We start from the raw sequence: 11788 nt of genomic DNA, 5'->3' as shown, positions 1-11788 counted from the left end.
GGTCCAGACCAGTACTTTTTGAGGATGCAGGGACGATGGGACTGCAACATGGGGCTTTTCGGTTCCCCATATGCGCCAGTTCTGTTTATTGACGAAGCCGTCCAGGTAAAAATAAGCTTCGTCAGTAAACCAAATGCTGCCCACATGCATATCGTCGTCATCAATCCTTTGCACTATATCGTTAGCGAATGTCTCTCGTGCAGCAATGGTAGCGGTGCTGACGGGTTGCCGCGTTTGAATTTTGTATGGATAGAGGTGTAAACTCTGGCGCATGAGACGATACGTGGACGTTGGCGTCATTTGGACCGCAGCTGCGACACGGCGAACGGAAACCCGAGGCCGCTGTTGGATCACCTGCTGCACTAGCTGCGCGTTGCCCTCTGTGGTTGCCGTACGCGGTCGCCCTACCTTTCCAGCACGTTCATCCGTCACGTTCCCAGTCCGTTGAAATTTTTCAAACAGATCCTTTATTGTATCGCTTTTCGGTCCTTTGGTTACATTAAACCTCCGTTGAAAACTTCGTCTTGTTGCAACAACACTGTGTTCTAGGCGGTGGAATTTCAACACCAGAAAAATCCTCTGTTCTAAGGAATAAACCATGTTGTCTACAGCACACTTGCACGTTGTGAACAGCACACGCTTACAGCAGAAAGACGACATACATAATGGCGCACCCACAGACTGCGTTGTCTTCTATATCTTTCACATCACTTGCAGCGCCATCTGTTGTTGAAAATTGTAACTACTGTAATTTCGAAAGTTTGTCCGCCTGAAAATGTACTGTTGTCCCAAGCATATTGCAATAAACGGTGTATTTCTATCGCTGCTCGTTTAGTTTTTATTGCCGTTTCAAATATACCGGTCATTTTTGAAACACCCTGTATATACTCTGTCATTCTTTAGTCGCTAATTAGATTATTTTCTTGCTATTTAATACCTGCCTGTGCGACTAAATAGAACGCTGTTAGCTCCGCTGCCACATGCACAAAACGCTGCGTTTATAAGAGCAGCCACTGAACCTTCTCCGAGCGTCTAATAAACTGGGTGACCCTAAGGGGGTCGTCTCATTGGAAAATGCGCCATTTACGATGTCCGAATGTTTTCACTAAATTTTGTTTGTGGTACGAGTATGGACATACTACTAGCAGTCTGTTGCAGTCAGTTGTGTAGCACAAATGGTACATTCCCCAAGTTAACCCATGTATATTGGATATAGGATGACGACTGGTGCGACACTCGGGAATTCTGAGTTTCGAGATCAAAAGTATCTAGAACGACCACAAATGTTGTGAATGTCACGTTACCTCGAAGAGCCATCTAATATCTGCTGTGAAATAGGTGGCCACGTATTTGAGTGTGGAGTGTCAGAAACCCATTTCTGCCAGGACAGTACGAAGACGACTGCATTGCATACGTTTCAGCAGCTGACGACCGACATCACGTCCAGTGGCTTCCCATAACCTTCGGTCATTCAGCGTTAAGCTGAAGCATAATCGAACCAGCCCGCCCCCTCCTTCCACAAGGCTCATCACTACAGAGTTAGATTAAGATCAAAATTAATTTTAACGGTTCCCTCCACCCAATTCCACAACATTTTCCCACTGCACACACACACACGACAGAATTGCGGTGGTTAGTAGTAATACAGACAGCGAAAGCGAATTCCAAAACGTAAGCTCTTGAGAAATAATCAAGTTTATATAACGAGATTTGCCACAAATGTCTATAATATCGTATCCTGGGCTAACTAAACTTTCATCACGACACAAGATAAAAGGAGAAAACAACATCATAACTTGAGAGAAAAATACTTAAGTCTTAACTGACCACTCCAAACGTAGTTGTTTCTGTTGCTATGTTGTTAGCACCCTGTGAATTAGACGCTAATCCCCTTATCAGGCTACGGTTAGTTTCCCAGCACTGGTGTAGGGTGATACATAATGTTGGAGGAAGTAGATTACTTGTTCTCGGATAACAGGCACAACTGCGAATTGGTTACAATGTGGTTGGTGGACAATACAGCGAAGCTCCCTTTGTGGATGTCACAAGTGGTCGACTGGAGCCTTGAAAATGTGTATGTCTGCCCCCATGTTCCCATGCAGCCAAACATTGATTAGCAGTCACATCCGAATGCCCCAGAGATTTGCGTACTGCATGATTCGAACAGCCAGCCAAATGCGGTCGCTTTCGAACTGTGTCAACGGCTGATAACGATGTCTCGCACAAAACCACAGCGTCTCCTCGTCCTTCGCAATAATCACTCAGTGCCTGACCCTGTTCATACCCCTAATATACCCCACCAGGCCAGCTAACAGTACTAAACAAGAACAAAACTAATGCACTCTGGTGGCGTTCTACCTGTCACTGATATCTACATCTACATCTACATGATTACTCTGCAATTCACATTAAAGTGCTTGGCAGAGGGTTCATCGAACCACAATCATACTATCTCCCTACCATTCCACTCCCGAACAGCGCGTGGGAAAAACGAACACCTAACCCTTTCTGTTCGAGCTCTGATTTCTCTTATTTTATTTTGATGATCATTCCTACCTATGTAGGTTGGGGTCAACAAAATATTTTGGCATTGGGAAGAGATAGTTGATGACTGAAATTACGTAAATAGTTCTCGCCGCGACGAAAAACGTCTTTGCTTTAATGACTTCCATCCCAACTCGCGTATCATATCTGCCACACTCTCTCCCCTATTAGGTGATAATGCAAAACGAGTTGCCCTTTTTTGCACCCTTTCGATGTCCTCGGTCAATCCCACCTGGTAAGGATCCCACACCGCGCAGCAATATTCTAACAGAGGACGAACGAGTGTAGTGTAAGCCGTCTCTTTAGTGGGCTTGTTGCATCTTCTAAGTGTCCTGCCAATGAAACGCAACCTTTGGCTCGCCTTCCCCGCAATATTATCTATGTGGTCTTTTCAACTGAAGTTGTTCGTAATTTTTACACCCAGGTACTTAGTTGAATTGACAGCCTTGAGAATTGTACTATTTATCGAGTAATCGAATTCCAACGGATTTATTTTGGAACTCATGTGGATCACGTCACACTTATCGTTATTTAGCGTCAACTGCCACCTGCCACACCATACAGCAATCTTTTCTAAATCGCTTTGCAACTGATACTGGTCTTCGGATGACCTTACTAGACGGTAAATTACAGCATCATCTGCGAACAACCTAATAGAACTGCTCAGATTGTCACCCAGGTCATTTATATAGATCAGGAACAGCAGAGGTCCCAGGACGCTTCCCTGGGGAACACCTGATATCACTTCAGTTTTACTCCATGATTTTCCGTCTATTGCTACAAACTGCGACCTTCCTGACATGAAATCACGAATCTAGTCGCACAACTGAGACGATACCCCATAGGCCCGCAGCTTGATTAGAAGTCGCTTGTGAGGAACGGTGTCAAAAGCTTTCCGGAAATCTAGAAATACGGAATCAACTTGAGATCCCCTGTCGATAGCGGCCATTACTTCGTGCGAATAAAGAGCTAGCTGCACTGCACAAGAACGATGTTTCCTGAAACTATGCTGATTAATTATCAACAGATCATTCCCCTCGAGCTGATTCATTATGTTTGAATACAGTATATGCTCCAAAACCCTACTGCAAACCGACGCCAATGATATAGGTCTGTAGTTCGATGGATTACTCCTACTACCCTTCTTAAACACTGGTGCGACCTGCGCAATTTTCCAATCAGTAGGTACAGATCTATCGGTGAGCGAGCGGTTGTATATGACTGCTAAGTAGGGAGCTATTGTATCAGCGTAATTTGAAAGGGACCTAATCGGTATACAAACGGGACCTGAAGACTTGCCCGTATCAAGCCATCTGAGTTGCTTCGCAACTCCTAACGTATCTACTTCTAAGAAACTCATGCTAGCAGCTGTTCGTGTTTCTAATTCTGGATTATTCCATTCGTCTTCCCTGGTGAAGGAATTTCGGAAAACTGCGTTAAATAAATCCCCTTTAGCGGCACAATCGTCGGTAACAGTACCATCGGCACTGCGCAGCGGAGGTATTGACTGCGTCTTGCCGCTTGTGTACTTTACATGCGACCAGAATTTCTTCGGATTTTCTACCAAATTTCGAGACAATGTTTCGTTGTGGAACCTATTAAAGGCAACTCGCATTGAAGTCCGTGCCAAATTTCGCGCGGCTGCAAATTTTAGCCAATCTTCCAATCTTCGGGATTTCGCGTTCTTTTGAACTTCGCATGCTTTTTCCGTTGTCTCTGCAACAGCGTTCGGACCTGTTTTGTGTACTATTGGGGATCAGTTCCATCTCTTACCAATTTATGAGGTATGAATCTCTCAATTGCTGTTGCTACTATATCTTTGAATTTGAGCCACATCTCGTCTACGTCCGCCGCTCGTGGTCTCGCGGTAGCGTTCTCGCTTCCCGAGCACGGGGTCCCGGGTTCGATTCCCGGCGGGGTCGGGGATTTTCACCTGCCTCGAGATGACTGGGTGTTTGTGTTGTCCTCCTCATTTCATCATCATCCAGGAAAGTGGCGCAATTGGACTGAGCAAAGATTGGGAAATTGTACGGGCGCTGATAACCACGTAGTTGAGTGCCCCATAAACCAAACATCATCATCATCATCACATCTCGTCTACATTTGCATAGTCAGTTCAGAAGGAATGGAGATTCTCTCTTAGGAAAGCTTCTAGTGACACTTTATCCGCTTTTTTAAATAAAATTATTTTGCGTTTGTTTCTCGTGGATTTGGAAGAAACAGTATTGAGCCTAGCTACAACGACCTTGTGATCACTAATCCCTGTATCAGTCATGATGCTCTCTATTAGCTCTGGATTGTTTGTGGCTAAGAGGTCAAGTGTGTTTTCGCAACCATTTACAATTCGCATGGGTTCGTGGACTAACTGCTCGAAATAATTTTCGCAAAAAGCATTTAGGACAATCTCGGAAGATGTTTTCTGCCTACCACCGGTTTTGAACAAGTATTTTTGCCAACATATCGAGGGAAGGTTGAAGTCCCCACCAACTATAACCGTATGAGTGGGGTATTTATTTGTTACGAGACTCAAATGTTCTCTGAACTGTTCAGCAAGTATATCATCGGAGTCTGGGGGTCGGTAGAAGGAGCCAATTACTAACTTAGTTCGGCTGTTAAGTATAACCTCCACCCATACCAATTCGCACGGAGTATCTACTTCGACTTCACTACAAGATAAACCACTACTGACAGATACAAACACTCCACCACCAATTCTGCCTAATCTATCTTTCCTGAACACCGTCTGAGACTTCGTAAAAATTTCTGCAGAACTTATTTCAGGCTTTAGCCAGCTTTCTGTACCTATAACGATTTCAGCTTCTGTGCTTTCTATTAGCGCTTGAAGCTCAGGGGCTTTCCCAACACAACTACAACAATTTACAGCTACAATTCCGACTGTTCCTTGATCCAAGCACGTCCTGTATTTGCCATGCACCCTTTGAGATTGCAGCCCACCCCGTACTTTCCCGAGGCCTTCTAATGGCAAGTCTAATCATTTACATTGCTGCCGATGATCTATACAAGTATGAATTTACATTGACATCCAACGATGTAATCTGGGTACTTTATCAATCACTGTAAAAGAAATTGTACGCATATTGCAATCAAACAATCTTATTTAGCCGCAGAGCCAGACTTTGTATACAGCAATATCTTTTCATCTTCACACGTCTAGCGTTACTCAACACACTCTCTAATATCTTGTCTAGGTTTCCTCGGCAGGGTAAACACCAGTTTTGTCTCCAATGAGGACTTATAGAACATAATGGGAGGGTGGTTGATGTATTCGCCGTATCAGTTACTCACATGCATTGGCTGAATAGTCCACTGACAACTTGCTAACTCATGTAAAGTGGGGAGAGATCTGCGTTACTTGCCAAAACGTGGCTGAAAATTTGAAATAGTTTGGATCTTATAGTTTTGTATGAATGCTTGGGGTCACAAGCCCTGTGTGCTTTGTTGTCAAGGTAGATCGACAGAGGCTAAAGATATTCCTCTTCGGAGCATCAGACCCATCAAGAGGGTGCGTTTGCTGAGCTAGAGGCCGAGATTATGTGTGAAGCTGCCATGACGTACCTCCAAACCTGGCAACCAATGGACTGATTCATTACTCACTGAAAATATACCGTTATTACTTCGAAGTGTTAGGTGTTAAACTGCCTGACAAAATACGTAAAGCACCCAGAAAACATTCTCGAATGTCAGTGTAGCTTCATACAAGTGCACACAATCGGCTAGTATGTCAATTACGAGAGAGTTGCAATTCCATGCGACAGGTAGAACGGCCATAAGAGTGAAGTAGCATCGTTCCTGTTTAGTTTCTTTACCAAGCATGGTAGGATGTAAAAGCACCTCGAACAGTGTCAGATGTTGGGTGGTCACTGTGAAGAACACGAGGATTCCCCGCAACGAATGAGACGGCGTTATCAGCACCTCAAAGATTATGAAGAGGGACTCATCTTGGGTCCGTATTTGTCGGATGGTCAAATCATGCACTACCCAGATTTGTGGGGCATTCGGATGGGACACTGATTGCACGTTGGATTGCATGGAAACTTGATAACGGGCATACTCCAGGTCGAGCTTGCAGACGACCACGTCGAACACTACAAGGGTGGGTCACCGTATTCTATATAATCTCATCGTAAGTCCTCCATATCTGCTCCTGCCATCCGAAGAAAGTAATGGACCTCATACAATATTCTGTCTTGTCCTTCGCCATTGGTCGGAGAGTAGCAGTAGCTGGAATAGAGAAATAGTGTACTATGCGTAGACTGCTGTTAACACGAGAACACAAACAGCTGTGTTTGGAATGTTGCCGTGGGAGAAGCACAACAATGTTACTCTTGGAATCAATATGTGGGGAGCCGCCAGGTATTTCAGGTTATGGTTGACAGTGATTGAGTGAACTCTAAAGGCACGACGGCACGTCACGGATACCCTCCCCCATCATGCGTTACCTCTTATTTGGCTCTGTCAAAGTGCTACTTTTCAACAGGATAATACTCTTCCACACATGGTAATTGTCTCTGTGAACTGTATTCGTGTTGATGAGGTACCCCCATGACCAGCAAGCTCCACAGATCTATGCTCATTGGAACATGTTTAACACCAACTCGACTATCATTTACGTCCTAGTGCCAGTAACCAGGAGATCAAGAAACAATTACATAGTCCAGTCAAATAGGAGATATACCTTGCAAAAGGTGGGATAGAAGAGTTTATTTTTCAACTCCTTCATATGGTTGCAAAGATTAGAAAACAGAGTTTTGCCAACAAAATTTCGCTTGGGAAAACTTTCTGCAGTCAAAAGACTTGGAAAATTTCGGACTTTTTTCAGTTTTTTCAAAGTATCTCAGTTTTTTTGCTCCTATCGCTTTAACGTCTAGTTTCTTTTTTAAAGAGCGCAAAATTCTCTACAATTTTGATTCTTGCCATTTTTTTTCTACTCCCAATATCTAAGGCGCTACAGCGCCTCAAAAAATACCAATTTTTAAAATTTTGAGCATAGTGGCAACATATCTTATTTTTGAACACTATTTTTTCAGTTTCTGTTTGTGTAGTATAAATACATTATACATTATGTTACATGTTGGCATTTACCACCTCACTTTCAGGTATTCAATTTCTCTGTATGCAACATGAGGATTGCTAGGCACCCAACTATTGTGATTCTTACACCACTACCTGAAGTTCACTATGGGCCACCTCAGCCCTGGTATTTGTAAAACTATAAATGTAAAAATACAACATTAAGAGACATTATTCTTGTGTATAAAATCCAGACAGTTGACATTAAAAATAAGTAGCCTTATTACAATTAAAATGCATTGTCAGTTACTAACAAATGTTGACAGTTCTGGGTGTGTAATACCTGTAATATCGCACTTTAGCGCACTTGAGACAGATATGAGCATCACTTCCAACGTTTTGATGGGCCAAGTTCCTCAGTGTTACCAGAAATACCTTGAGGTACGGATTCAGGGTCTGTACATAGAGTTGATCCCGGATTGACCTCTTCTTTAAACAGCGAGTCAGCCTTAGCAAGTTCGTTGATTTCGTCAGCGGTTTCCTCAACATCCTCCATAACATCTTCTTCACTGTCTTCATATAAAAATTTTGGCACGTTTTCACAGTTGACCCCAATACATTTTTTTTCAAATTGAAGAACATTTCAAACCCGCTTTTCTGCAGGAGCACGCTCCGCCACAGTTCAGTTTGCATGAGCATAAAACAATGTGAAGAAGTGCTTCAGGTGCTTGATCTTGGCTCATTATAACGGGTTTTGGACCGTGGTCACTGTGATTTCAGCCCCATTTCTCAGAAGGTTTCCAGTTTACCATCCAACTTTGGACTTGTTGGTAAGTCCGCAACGGATGATGTTGTGCAGCATCTTGTGTAGGTGGCAACCGTGCAAGATTCAGTTTGCTTTTTGTGGAAGACTTGGCGAATAGCTGGTACCGCAAATGGTCTAGTGTGTGGGAACTGCTGACACCTCCATTATACACTCCTGGAAATGGAAAAAAGAACACATTGACACCGGTGTGTCAGACCCACCATACTTGCTCCGGACATTGCGAGAGGGCTGTACAAGCAATGATCACACGCACGGCACAGCGGACACACCAGGCACCGCGGTGTTGGACGTCGAATGGCGCTAGCTGCGCAGCATTTGTGCACCGCCGCCGTCAGTGTCAGCCAGTTTGCCGTGGCATACGGAGCTCCATCGCAGTCTTTAACACTGGTAGCATGCCGCGACAGCGTGGACGTGAACCGTATGTGCAGTTGACGGACTTTGAGCGAGGGCGTATAGTGGGCATGCGGGAGGCCGGGTGGACGTACCGCCGAATTGCTCAACACGTGGAGCGTGAGGTCTCCACAGTACATCGATGTTGTCGCCAGTGGTCGGCGGAAGGTGCACGTGCCCGTCGACCTGGGACCGGACCGCAGCGACGCACGGATGCACGCCAAGACCGTAGGATCCTACGCAGTGCCGTAGGGGACCGCACCACCACTTCCCAGCAAATTAGGGACACTGTTGCTCCTGGGGTATCGGCGAGGACCATTCGAAACCGTCTCCATGAAGCTGGGCTACGGTCCCGCACACCGTTAGGCCGTCTTCCGCTCACGCCCCAACATCGTGCAGCCCGCCTCCAGTGGTGTCGCGACAGGCGTGAATGGAGGGACGAATGGAGACGTGTCGTCTTCAGCGATGAGAGTCGCTTCTGCCTTGGTGCCAATGATGGTCGTATGCGTGTTTGGCGCCGTGCAGGTGAGCGCCACAATCAGGACTGCATACGACCGAGGCACACAGGGCCAACACCCGGCACCATGGTGCGGGGAGCGATCTCCTACACTGGCCGTACACCACTGGTGATCGTCGAGGGGACACTGAATAGTGCACGGTACATCCAAACCGTCATCGAACCCATCGTTCTACCATTCCTAGACCGGCAAGGGAACTTGCTGTTCCAACAGGACAATGCACGTCCGCATGTATCCCGTGCCACCCAACGTGCTCTAGAAGGTGTAAGTCAACTACCCTGGCCAGCAAGATCTCCGGATCTGTCCCCCATTGAGCATGTTTGGGACTGGATGAAGCGTCGTCTCACGCGGTCTGCACGTCCAGCACGAACGCTGGTCCAACTGAGGCGCCAGGTGGAAATGGCATGGCAAGCCGTTCCACAGGACTACATCCAGCATCTCTACGATCGTCTCCACGGGAGAATAGCAGCCTGCATTGCTGCGAAAGGTGGATATACACTGTACTAGTGCGGACATTGTGCATGCTCTGTTGCCTGTGTCTATGTGCCTGTGGTTCTGTCAGTGTGATCATGTGATGTATCTGACCCCAGGAATGTGTCAATAAAGTTTCCCCTTCCTGGGACAATGAATTCACGGTGTTCTTATTTCAATTTCCAGGAGTGTACAATGCGATAGTAACCTGTTCTGCTGCTATTATTATTTCTTCACGGGTAGCATGTGGTTTATTGAACGTGCAAAGCGCTGAGGTTAAGTGTTCATTTTTCGCAACAATACTGCAGCACTTAATTTTTCCTTGACTAAAAAAAGCGGATGTTGTATAACATCCGCTAAAGTCGTGAGTGAACAGAATATATTCACTGTCAAACTTGTAAGATGCAGTGGAAAACCACTTGTCTTCTGCATTTCATCTTCCTGGCTTTCAGAAAAATAAGTTTTCAATGCCTTGCCCCAAACCGGTCATAAGCACAAGCAGATCAACATCTTCTCCTACAATGACAACACTTCCAAAATCTTTGGTTCTTGAAATGGAAGATGTTACAATCATAACGTCAGCGTCTTCCTGTGCCTGGTGCACTTCAATGCTACACTCCAGAAATTCCTGTTTAAGAAGTGTGATCAAACACATCTTGTTTCGTTCGTTGTACAAGTACTTGTCCTGAGAGGCTTGGTTCACCATCTCTGATTCAACCACAACGTCAACCGAAGAATGATTTTTGGACCTACGAATCCTCTCAGCACTCTTTGTGCTACATTTGTCTCCCTCACATGGATACCCATCAAATACAATAGCAAATTGAGATCCAAAATGACGTTGCAGGTGAGAAACATAGCTTTGGGCTACTGACTTGAAGCAAACATTTCGAGTCCAAGTCTCTTTGTGGATAAGGCACCCTCCATCAATGACAATGACAAAAAATGTACTCGGTCCACCTGACTTCACATCTTCCACTGGAACGAAGGCATTGTAGAATGAAGATTTTGTTCCTTTCCGCATGCCTTTTTCTGAGAATAGGGACATTGGGTAAGGAGCAAGTTCATAATTCTGAAAGGCTTTAACTCTTCTTCACTTTGTTTCATTAAACAAATCCTTTGGAAAAGAGTTAAAGGATCAACAGGAGTAATTTTAGTGCTCTTAGCTTTTACAGATTTGAACACAGAAAGGAGAGTCACAACTTTATCTTTTCTACGGAACTTTACATCGTGGAAATTTTCACCAACTATCCTTTTCATGCCTTTTACACTTCTTCGTGACAAATATGACAATTAACATCCTCCGTTCCGACAACACCACTGCTGATAGACATCATAAAATCACTTTCAGGGAAGAGAGGGTGCCCTGAAAACCAATTACGCGGCTTACGCAAGTCTATGCCATCTCGTTCGATGCGATAACTTCTTTCATCTACATGCTGTTCTGATGTTACTGCGCTCACTTCGCAATACGACTCAATTTCTTCACAAATGTTCTGCATCTGAATCATACCCAATGTCCATCTGGTTAATACATAATTCCTCGGCCAGGAGTGAGTCCTCCAGCACTCTTCATGGTTCTCATCAATGTTTGTTCTATAGTCATGTCAGAAAGAAACCCTGACGAATACTTTTCTGATCGCCGGATTGTAAAATGTCCTTTCGTTGTGAACTTCTCATATTCTGATAAATCCATTTTTTTCTCGATTCTCACCATACCCTGTAAGTAGAAGTGGCCACTTTTAGCGTACATAAAATGTCCAGCTGAATGGAAGTAGGGAAGCATTTTTCGCACGCTTTCAAGATGAAGTTTCCAATTGCCTGATCGATCCGCTTCAATATATTGTTTCATGAGAGTGACCATCTTGTAGTACTGAACCCATAATTTTGCTGTGGGTCCCTTACTTTCAATCGTTTTCAGGGCAATTACATTTTTTTTGTGACTTGTTCACTGAGAACACTGGTATCCTGGCCAACTGACAGTTCTGACTCACCACAAGGAGGAGAC

The sequence above is a fragment of the Schistocerca cancellata genome, chromosome 4, assembly GCF_023864275.1.
Source record: "Schistocerca cancellata isolate TAMUIC-IGC-003103 chromosome 4, iqSchCanc2.1, whole genome shotgun sequence".
Classification (NCBI taxonomy): Eukaryota; Metazoa; Arthropoda; class Insecta; order Orthoptera; family Acrididae; genus Schistocerca; species Schistocerca cancellata.
Note: the sequence above shows the minus strand (reverse complement) of the source record.